At 47.0% G+C, this 10,386-nt stretch overlaps 1 protein-coding gene across 4 annotated transcripts in view; it reads right to left on the reverse strand.

The window, feature by feature from the left end:
• Positions 1 to 8,192, reverse strand: part of Optn (optineurin) — a 45,150-nt gene extending 36,958 nt beyond the window's left edge. For 2 of the 4 annotated variants that reach the window (XM_032884185.1, XM_032884184.1), the window contains exon 1: positions 8,014 to 8,192. The gene's annotated coding sequence lies outside the window, so the exon portion shown is untranslated. The remainder of the gene's footprint in view (positions 1 to 8,013) is intronic. The other 2 variants (XM_032884187.1, XM_032884186.1) reach the window with 1 other exon arrangement.
• Between the last annotated feature and the right edge of the window lie 2,194 nt (positions 8,193 to 10,386).

The raw sequence follows: 10,386 nt of genomic DNA on the forward strand, positions 1-10,386 counted from the left end.
TATCTCTGATTGAAAAGGAATGGATGGTAATGTTTATTTTTGACTATTCTTAGGCACAGAATGTGCTGACACACTCTTGCAGACTTGCCCCTGCTAACTCTGGACCATTCAGTGAGGAAGCAGGTGTAGCAGCTTGCCCAAGGTCAGGAGCAGCACACAGCAAGGCTGATGTGCAGACATCATCTTAAAATACACGAGAAGTGCGAGTGAAGTTTGACTTTTATGGAGGCTTTGATATGGTATTCATCAGTGCACACACACAAGATACTGAAGCAGCTTGAGACCCACTGCACGTCCCCCAAACACATCCATGGATGTGGCTCTATTTCATACACATGTCAATGAGAACACATAAATAAGAATGAAGGCCAATTCCACTTCTCCATTACCTACCACTGAGGCAAACGCAGGCGTCTTTCCAGTGACTGGCTACACACATATTCTAGGCAAAAATAATTACTCTCCACACTTCATGAAAATGACAGATGTTCCCATCAGGAATGGTCCTATCCTACAAAGGCAAATCACTGAAGTCCAGAGAGATGACTTAAAAAATGTTTTTTCTTGGGCTTGGCAAGATGGCTCAGTATCTAAAAGCACTCGCTCCTCTTCAGCTCCCAGAACCCATGTGAGGCGGCTCAAAATTGCCTGTTACTCCAGCTCTAGGGGATTTGGTGTTTTCTTCTGGTCTCCATAGACACACGTATACACATGGCATATACTCGCGCAGACACACAAATCTTTTTTTTAAAACTTAAAAGTTTATCTCTAATTATTAATTGTAAGGTAATTTTAAATCTATCTATGCAACAAGTGGTATCATGTGATGGTGCTTGCCCCTCAGCAGTGATGAAGCGGAGAGCCCACTGGTGCCATGGACACGTGTTGGTGAGCACGTGTTGGTGAGCACGTGTTGGTGAGCTTGTCCGCCCTCAATAGGAATTGAATCTAGAGCCTCAGGCATGTTATGCTCCAACCACTGAGCTACACAATCTTTTTTAATTTTTTAAAATTTTATTTATTACATATAATGTACACTGTAGCTGTCTTCAGACACACCAGAAGAGGGCATCAGATCCCATTACAGATGGTTGTGAGCCACCATGTGGTTGCTGGGATTTGAACTCAGGACCTCTGGAAGAGCAGTCAGTGCTCTTAACCGCTGAGCCATCTCTCCAGCCCTCCCACCGCACAGTCTTATTTCTGACTGGGGGAGAAGGCGATGCTCTCAGACTACCAACTGCTCACGATTAAGGTGCTTCATGACTCCACTGAGTCGTAGTCTATTAGGAAACCAGTCTCTCTTCCGACAGGAGGAGAACCACCCTTCCTGCCATGCAACCACATCACAGCCCACTGCGCATGCGTGCTTCATGCCTACATAAGAGAACAGACACACAGAACCAGAGCTGCTTTCTTTGTCTGTGGGAGGCACGGTCCTGGGCTCTCTGCGGGTTCTCAGAAATCAAGGGTCTGGTGCGCTGCTTCTAGACTGAAGAACTTGCAGGTGAATCATAGTGTTACTTAAAGCGCAGGCTAGAAGGAAAGCATCCCGCGAAGTACATGAGGAAAATGGTGACTTCACCGAGGGAAACACCCACTAGGCCAACGCTCACTTGTGAGCCTCTTGTATGGATATAGGTTTTACCAAACTGAACTGATTTAAGATGCAATCCCTATACCCTTTCTGGGTAAAGCCCTTGTTTTTGACTTTCGTTTCTTTGCAGCTGAGTATGATGTGCACCCTTATTCATTGCCTTAGGAGGGTGAGGCAGGAGGATGGCAGGTTTCAGACCATTGTGGGCTGCATGGTGAAAAACCGGCCCCTGCAAAATCAATGAAGGAGCCGAGGAGCTGGTCCAGGGGATCGAGCGCCCACTGTGCGAGCATGAGGACTGGAGTTTGGATTCCCAGAACCCATATAAAGCCACAAAGGCATGGTGACCTCATGTAACCTCAGCATTTGGAAGGCAGAGATGGGACCCTGAGGGCAAGTGACAGCTACTAGTTGGAATTTGTGAGTTCCAGGTTCAGTGAAGAGATCCTGTCCCAATAAATAAGGTGGACAGCAATCAAGGAAGATGCCTGATATGCACCGAGACATGTATGCCTACATATATGTGGACATGCATATGCATACATATCGAAAAAAATCATTAAAATTTTATTTTTGTACCTAATGACATTTCATAAAAATTTTTTGTCTTTTTTTTTTAAGCAATAATAACATTTCCTGAAGTATTTAATCTGAAAAAGCCATAGAAACATTTGACAGGTTTGTGTGTGTTAGGAAGTGGATGCCAAGGACAGAACAGGGACTTATGAATACCAGCAGGCACTCTAGAGAGCCATATATACACCCAACATAGCTTTTAAGATTTATTTATTATGTATACAGTGTTCTGCCTGAATGCCAGAAGAGGGCACCAAGATCCCATTACAGATGGTTGTGAGCCACCACGTGGTTGCTGGGAATTGAACTCAGGACCTCTGGAAGAGCAGTCAGTGCTCTTAACCACTGAGCCATCTCTCCAGACCTTGATTTTTTTTTTTTATTTGCTTTTTGAGACAAGGTCTCATTCTATAGCCAGGTTGGCCTAGGATTCATTATATAGAGCCAATTGTCCTTGGACTCATGGTGATCCTCCTGCCTCCACATGCTGACTGCTGGCTGAGACTACATGATAAGCCACTATGCCCATCTCAACAGATTTAACACGTAAAAATGTAATAAACAGACATTTAGAGGATGTTTTTAGTTCCAACTTATATGTATGAATTAATATCTCTCAATCTTTATGTTTTTTGAGACAGAGGCTAGCTATGTAGCTCAGGCTAGCTTCAAACTGGTAAACCTCCTGCCTTAGCTTCTCAGTGCTGGGATAACAGGCATGCACCACACTTAGGTTCAACAACGGATTGTCTCTGTATGGTTTTACTGAAAGCAAAGGAAAGAAGGGAGGGGGAGGAACAGAGCCGAGAAGGAGGAAGGGGCAAAGGAATGGGGAGGGAGACCTTTCTGAAGCCTGCTTGGCGGTCACTGCCCCTTGACCTCGGTCTGCACCTTCCCTAAGCCTACGGAGGCAAACACAGTAATGCTGGCCTTGGTCCTAGTAGTTCCAGCAATACTTCTATACCTGGTGCATGCTGCTCAGATTTTACAAGGACACTCAAAACAAAACCAAACTAGGGCTGTGCTAGTTGAGACAGCGGAAGAATCATTTGCACCAACAGCCAAGCGTGTGGCCTTGGGAGGCTCCTGACCTCCAAAGGCAATTTACTGACTCATCGGTAGATAATGCTCCTTATGGTTCTCAGTTCAATGACTCTGGAACATATGCTTAACTTTCTAGAAAGATCGCAGTCCCACCCTTCAACACCGGCTCGCTCGGGATTCCCCACCCCCACCCCCAAGCCAGCCAGCCTTTACACTGATCATTCTCACCAATACAGACTCACCTAGTCGCACTATTGTCAAATGGTGTTAGGAAAATTAATTCCATAATTTAGATGTCATGGTGAATAAGAAATCAGCACATACAGCAAACGCAAGTATTCAAATACGACCACCATTTGACTAGAAGCGGCTTCTTGTAACAGCAGAAGTCTCAAAGGACGGTTCAGGATTCTTGAGTACTTCAAAGGTAGCAAAGGTATCGCTATATTATGGTGCACATATGAAATATCTAGACTGATCTATCCATCTATCCATCCATCCATCCATCCATCCATCCATCCATCCATCCATCCATCGATAGGTACATGCACTACTATACATATATATGTGTATGTGTGTGTGCATGTGTGTGTGTGTGTGTGAGAGAGAGAGAGCGAGAGAGAGAGAGAGAGAGAGACAGACAGACAGACAGACACACAGAGAGAGACAGACATGGTGTAAGCCTATATATAATCCCAACTCTAGGTACGTAGGAAAGCTAGGGTTGTGAGAAGTTCAAGGCTGGCCTGGGTAGCATAGCTCACCCAGGTTTAGGGTAAACAAACAGAAGACACCTAACAATGGAGCACAGGATTTGTCAAGATTTCACTAACAAGAAAGAAGACAGACCGGGAGCTTGCGAGGTAGAAAACCAGAAGTGGAATCTCCACCTTTTCTTCCCTAGATCTGCACCCCCAGTCCCTAGCCATGTACACCCGTATTCTTTACTTGGAGGTCAAGTAATTAGAGTAATGACCTGACCTTTAGACATGGGCATAAGCTCATTCCTGAGTTGGCCTTAATCTACTCTGACTTCTTATTCAGTATAAGAGCGTCTGTGTAGTTTCCCTGACACACGGTGGCACACAGTGGGCTTAGATGCTCAAGTGATGGGACACACGAGCTAAGTCCCACCCTCCCCCTCCCCAAGCAGGCGCTGTCTCTTCCACTATAGCATGGCTCTGACAGCCAGAAGGCCGTGTGCCTAGCATCATCTGCCTTATGCCAACTTCCGGCCACTGGACACTGGATGCAAAATGAGCTAGGTCCTTTTTCCCTGGTGTAAATGAATTTTCAGATTTATGGATGAAGTATTATCAGGTTCAATCCCTCCATAGGTAAACTAATTTTTTCCTTTTTAATATTTATTTTTAGTATTTATTTATGTGAAGGCATGTGTGTTCCCACGTGGGTGTGTGACTGTAAATGCAGGTACCATCAGGTACCAGAGGAATTGGATTCCTTGGATCTGGGGCTGCCTAAAGTAGGTACTAGGAACAGAATTCAGGTCCTCTGGAAGAACAGAAAGTGTTCTTTTATTGTTGAGCCGCCCTTTCCGCCCCATACATTAGTTTTAAGCAGCAAAAACCTGTTTCCTAGAGAGAATCAAATAGCTGGCTATGGTAAACTGTAGTTTCCATTCACAAAAGGGACTGAAGGGGATTAGGAAGATGGTAAAGGCACGGGATGTCAAACCTGATCGCCTCAGTCAGATCCCCAAGAGCCACACATCAGAAGGACAGAGTTGACTCTTACAAGCTGTCCCAAGCCCTTCTTCTCACAGGAGCCATGATATGGCTACATTCACACCCATACTGACAGAAGAAACATGTAACTGTAATTAAAGGGAGGTTGGGTAGATTCTGTGACCAGATTGACTAAATGCATTATCCATCCATTTAGAAAAGAAAGGTGGGGGACATACTCATCTTACTGCAGGAGTCAAAGAAGTCTCACTGTTACTTACTAGGAAGGCTATTAGCAAGGCTATTCCGTGCCTTACGAATACTTGGGAAATACAGACTTAACCCAGTTTTGAAGGCAGGAACATGGGAGTAAGGCTTCCTTCTTTCCATTCCCCCTTCTCCCAAATCTAAAGCAATCATCAAGTCCAGTCACTTTTACCTTCAAAACGCTCCCACCCCCCTCCATCCTTAGAAGCCAAAGCTTGGGCTTTTATTTGGCTTATGATTGGCAATGTTCAACTCCCCCCTACTTTGTCTACCGCTCTGTCCCCAGTACTGGGATACATACAAGAAAAAAATCGCCAGGTCCTTGAGTGCCTTTTAACATCCTTCCTCTCTTTCCATTTCGACCCCACTGCTGTTGAGCTTTATGAGAATAACTTATTTGTATTTATTTTCAGGTTCTGGGCTTACTTATCCACACACATCAATGTCACCTCCTGTCACGAAGCCACAAACACCACATCAAAGGGCTCATGGTCCCATGCCTTCTTCACCCCTGCGTCCTTGCCTCTCTGGTGCCCTCTGTCTGGGCACTATCTGACTCTCATTCGCTCTGGCACACGTCCACGGGGCAATTTCAACCTCCAGCTCAAAGAGATGACGTTTTGTGGAGAAGCAGCGCTTTCAAGCACCTAAGAACCATTTGTATTTCCGGCGCCTCAGCCCTCCTAGCAATTACTGCCAGTCTTACACCATCTATTTTCTCTACTAGCACACGGCAGTCTCTGGGTTAAGTGTTGGAATGACACAGAACACAGCTAATGACGTCTAACACCTGTAAAATGCTCTCTGCTGGGCAAGTACAAACCACACGGCTTACAATTGTTACGGGTTTTCTGCAGTTCTATGACGTTCACGTCCAGATTCTTGAAGGCAACTTTTCAAACTTATTTTTAAAATCAGAACTGTTTGTCCTCTACCACTGCAAAGGATCTGGATATATCTATATGCAATTGTCTTTTTTATCATACCCATGCCAAAGTGGAAGCAAGAAAAGATTTAATAATTTAATTAAGAACAAAAAAAGATTTTGGAAGGCATGCTGGTACACACCCTTGATCTCAGCTCTTGAGGGGCAGAAACAAATTAGATCTCTGTGAGTTTGAGGCTGGCTTGGTTTATGAAATGAGTTTCAGACCAGCCAGGTAGACATAGTGAGACCCATTCTCAAATCAAATCAAAACAAAAAAATTTTACAGGTCAGAGAGATGGCTCAGTGGGGCCATCTCTCTGTGGGCCATCTCTCAGTGCCATAAATTGGATCCATAGATCTCTCGCAGACTGTCCCCCGCAGTCCACAGGAACACCATGACATGGGACACCATGACATGTACATGCATGCAGGAACACTCACAGAAACACACAGAAATAAGAAATATAATAAAATGAATGTAAAGGGCTTAATTTCTTTTCTTTTGGATTTTGATGTTCCGGAAAATCCAAAGACTTCATCAACATCCTAAGTCTCTATAACAAAACTTCAGGAAAGCAGATTTGGGGATTAGTAGGTATATTTCGTGCCCAGACAACTATGTGCTACTTAAATGAGGGAGTTCAGTAATAACCAACTAGGGGAAGGCAATAACCAATTCTTTTCAAGCTTATTTCAGGCTCACAAAATATAGTCTCCATCCCTCCCTCCCTCCTCCCCCAACACACTACACACACTACATAATTTATAGGCCAGTTGTAAAGTGGTACCTCCTTTCATGGCCTTGCACACTACATAAAGTACTGCTCAAACCGGCTCAGCGTATACAGATTAACTACGCACACAATCCACAATGAACCTTCCCTGGTCCAATCAAATCCAAGCCGCCTCTGGCAGTGGCCTCTGCTCAGTCCAGTTCTCCCCCATTATCAGCCCTAGGGCAACTGGCTCCTAACTTCTCTCCCTAGGTCAAAGAGCAAAGTGGCTGCTTTGGGTAAAAAGGGCAGCTTTGGATTTACCCAAGTGACCCAATACCGCCTTATGTCACCTTCTTGAGGTTCTCCAGAAGATTTTCCATTTCAACCTTAAATACTTCAGGTATACATTCCCACACAGGAGTCCTGACAGTGCAGGCCAGATCAGGGGCTGGGTTTCAGTTTTCCTCCAAGGCCTGTTTACTGCCACCAATTTACACATTGCCTGTGGTTAAAAACTATTCCTTTAAACTTCTCAGCTTTATTAAATTCATTCTCATTATCTCACATCTGCTCCCCCCTCCGTTTCTGTCTCTGTCTCTCTCTGTCTCTCTCTGTCTCTCTCTCTCTCTCTGACCCACGCCCCCTCTCATGAGTGTATACACATGCATGGATATAGCACAGTCTCCCAGACAGACACGACAGTTTAGGTACTCTTTTGTAAGCCTGTCACTTTGGCAAGGGGTCTAATTGTTCACTGTTCCTGGGCGACCTCATTCAGAGTACCTTCATTCCTTGCGACAGCACCTTAACCACTTCCTCCTTAAAATGAACTGACTGCTTGCTTAATCACTCTCAACCTGGGACATCACCTTCAAACCACCTCAGTGACTTCAAATGGAAGTCACCTGCGGCCAGCCAAGCCTGTATTATACTATCCTGGTGAAAGAGGGGTGTCCTGTGGGGGTGGCAGACACTCCCCACCCCCACCCCCATCCCCGCCGCCCTGTTACACCAGGTCAGGGTCTACTTGGCTCTCGGAAGCCTTCCCCGGACAGCCGTCCTACAGGAGGGCCGCCCAGCTTCGTCACCCTTCCCGCGGCAGGCTCCCGGAGCCGGCGACAGCGAGAACGTCGCTGGGGAGAGTCCGCTGGGGAGAGCTGCGCTCAGCCAGCGCCCGCCACCCCCGGCCCGGCTCCTCACCGGCCACAGAGATCCGCTCCTCTCAGGTCACTGCTTCGTTGGCATCTTGTCCCAAAGCTCTGGATGCCGACGCCCGCCAGGGACCGGCCAGGGGGCGGCGACCGGGCAGCTGGACGGTGACGCGCGGCCTCGCGACCCGCCAGGCGCCGCTCAGCTGACCACAGCGCCCGCTCCCGCCCTAGCCGGGGAATTTCCCAGGCCACGCCCACCAGGACACGCCCCTGAAAACCACGCCCAACGCCCCGCCCCTCGGCAGCTCTTCCTGAGCCCCGCGGTTCTTCTCCGCGTTTCGTTAGGGATGGAGATCTGGCGCAAGGGAATTGGGATGAAGCCCAAGTGTCAGAGAGGAGTTAACTACAATAAACTATTTATCAGACCAAATGGGCCGAGTCGGGCTTCTCTGAAAGAGAAAGATCAGAATCACATGGGTTCTCTGAGCCCTTCAGAAGGGTCTCAGGCATCTTCAGAGCAAGGCCATCATCTTTCTGCCTCTCTGCTTCTGTTCCCACTCCCACCTGAGTGTGTGTTTAAACCTTAGAGCTAGGCATGCCCTCCCACTGATCCTCTGTCCTCTTTTGGAAGCTTTAATTAAAAACCAAAGAGGAAAAGAAAAGAAAAACAAGCCTGCAAAATGTGCTTGAGCTCTTGTTCCCCCAGATCCATTAACATATGGCTGCATCAGATCACCCGGGCAGGTGAGACTGATGGCTGCATTCGGTTCTCTCAGGAAGCACTCTTAACTGTCATGGTGCTATACCAGACCGGAAGATGCCTCTGCCGAGACCCTAGAAGGCAAAGCTAGAAAATAATAAAGAACCGTCCTGGTTTGCATTCCCAACCCCTGGGCATCAGCAAGGTGGCATCGCAGGACGCAGATGGCATTTGATCGGAAGGATGAGCTCCCGGCAAAGCGTTGCCTTGACAACCGGACCCTGGTGAAAGGTAAGAAGGAAGAAACTGGGGCCAGCTCCTAGGCGGCTCAGAAGACAGCATGAGATCAGGTTTTGTGCTCAAGGTCAAAGCGATGGCATAACCAGGGAAGAATTTTGATGACTGAGGAAAGAGCTATAGGAGAAATAAAGAACACGTGGTTTCGATTGCCTGTGCACCTGCACACAGGTTGGAGGGAAAGGTCGGAATCCTCACCAACACAGCAGGAGACAGCCCAGCCCAGCCCATCTAACTACATAGACCGGATCACCTGCTGTCCGTTCCACGACCTGGCCTCAAGTGTTAACCCTAAAACTGGGCAGAGAAGGTCTGAAAGTTGTGTCATGGGGGTGGGATGGGACAGGGACCTGTCATTTTTACGATATTCTCCACAACCAACACAGAAGACTCCTGTGAACCCTTGTCATGTCTCTTCGCCACCAACCAGTCGTATTTGCAGGGGATATGGGCCAAATGTCCTTTCATTCTACTGAGTTCTTACCTGTGGTGGCAGGTCCCACAGGTAAGAAGGCCACCCTGCAGATCTGTTTGAGCCTTCCTGGGCCAACGGGAAGCCCCAGGTTGTTTTCCCCAGAGTGTCTGTCCCACTCGTCTGCTGTACGATGGGTTTTACTCATTTGCCACACAGCTCACAGAACTCAAGGAAATGCTTTTGTTCACCAGCTTATTATAAAAGCATATTTTAACAAATACGTGTAAACAGCTAGATGGGGAGTTATGTAAGGCAAGGTCTGGAAGTGCTCCCAAGACAGAAGATTCTGTCGCTGTGGAGTTGGGGTGTGTCCCCTCCCTCCTTCCTTGAGGCCTCCTTTCCCCAAGTGTTTAGATATCTAGAAACTCTTGGGTGGATGACATAGTTGGTACAATGCTTGCCCAGTGTTTACGAAACTCTGGATTTGATTCCCAGCATCTTAAGAACCACATAATAGCACTTACTGGAATCCTGTATTGATAGAATGTTAGCCTCAGGAGGATCAGAAATTCAACTCATCTTTGACTACTACTACTACTACTACTACTATTACTACTACTACTACTACTACCACCACCACCACCACTAGAGTGAGTTCAAGGCCAGTCTGATTACAAGTCCCTCTCCTCTTCCCTTTCTTCCCTTTCCCTCCCCTCTCCTCTCCTCTCTTCCCCTCTTCTCTTCCCCCCTCCCGCCCTCACAGATAGTTAAACTGAGTTGTTATAACTTTCTCTCTTGACTCTATTTTAAGCCATGGTAAAGTGAAGTACTATGACAACGCAGGGAAGAGGCCACACACTGGCTTACAGAGCCTTGAGAGGGAGGGCAGGAGAGGCAGTCTCAGGTAGAAAATGTTCTGACAATTTGCTCTTCCTGGAACATACTCTGCAATGTCCCTCACACACACACACACACACACACACACACACACACACACACACACACACACA

Source organism: Rattus rattus, chromosome 14 (genome assembly GCF_011064425.1).
Source record: "Rattus rattus isolate New Zealand chromosome 14, Rrattus_CSIRO_v1, whole genome shotgun sequence".
Classification (NCBI taxonomy): domain Eukaryota; kingdom Metazoa; phylum Chordata; class Mammalia; order Rodentia; family Muridae; genus Rattus; species Rattus rattus.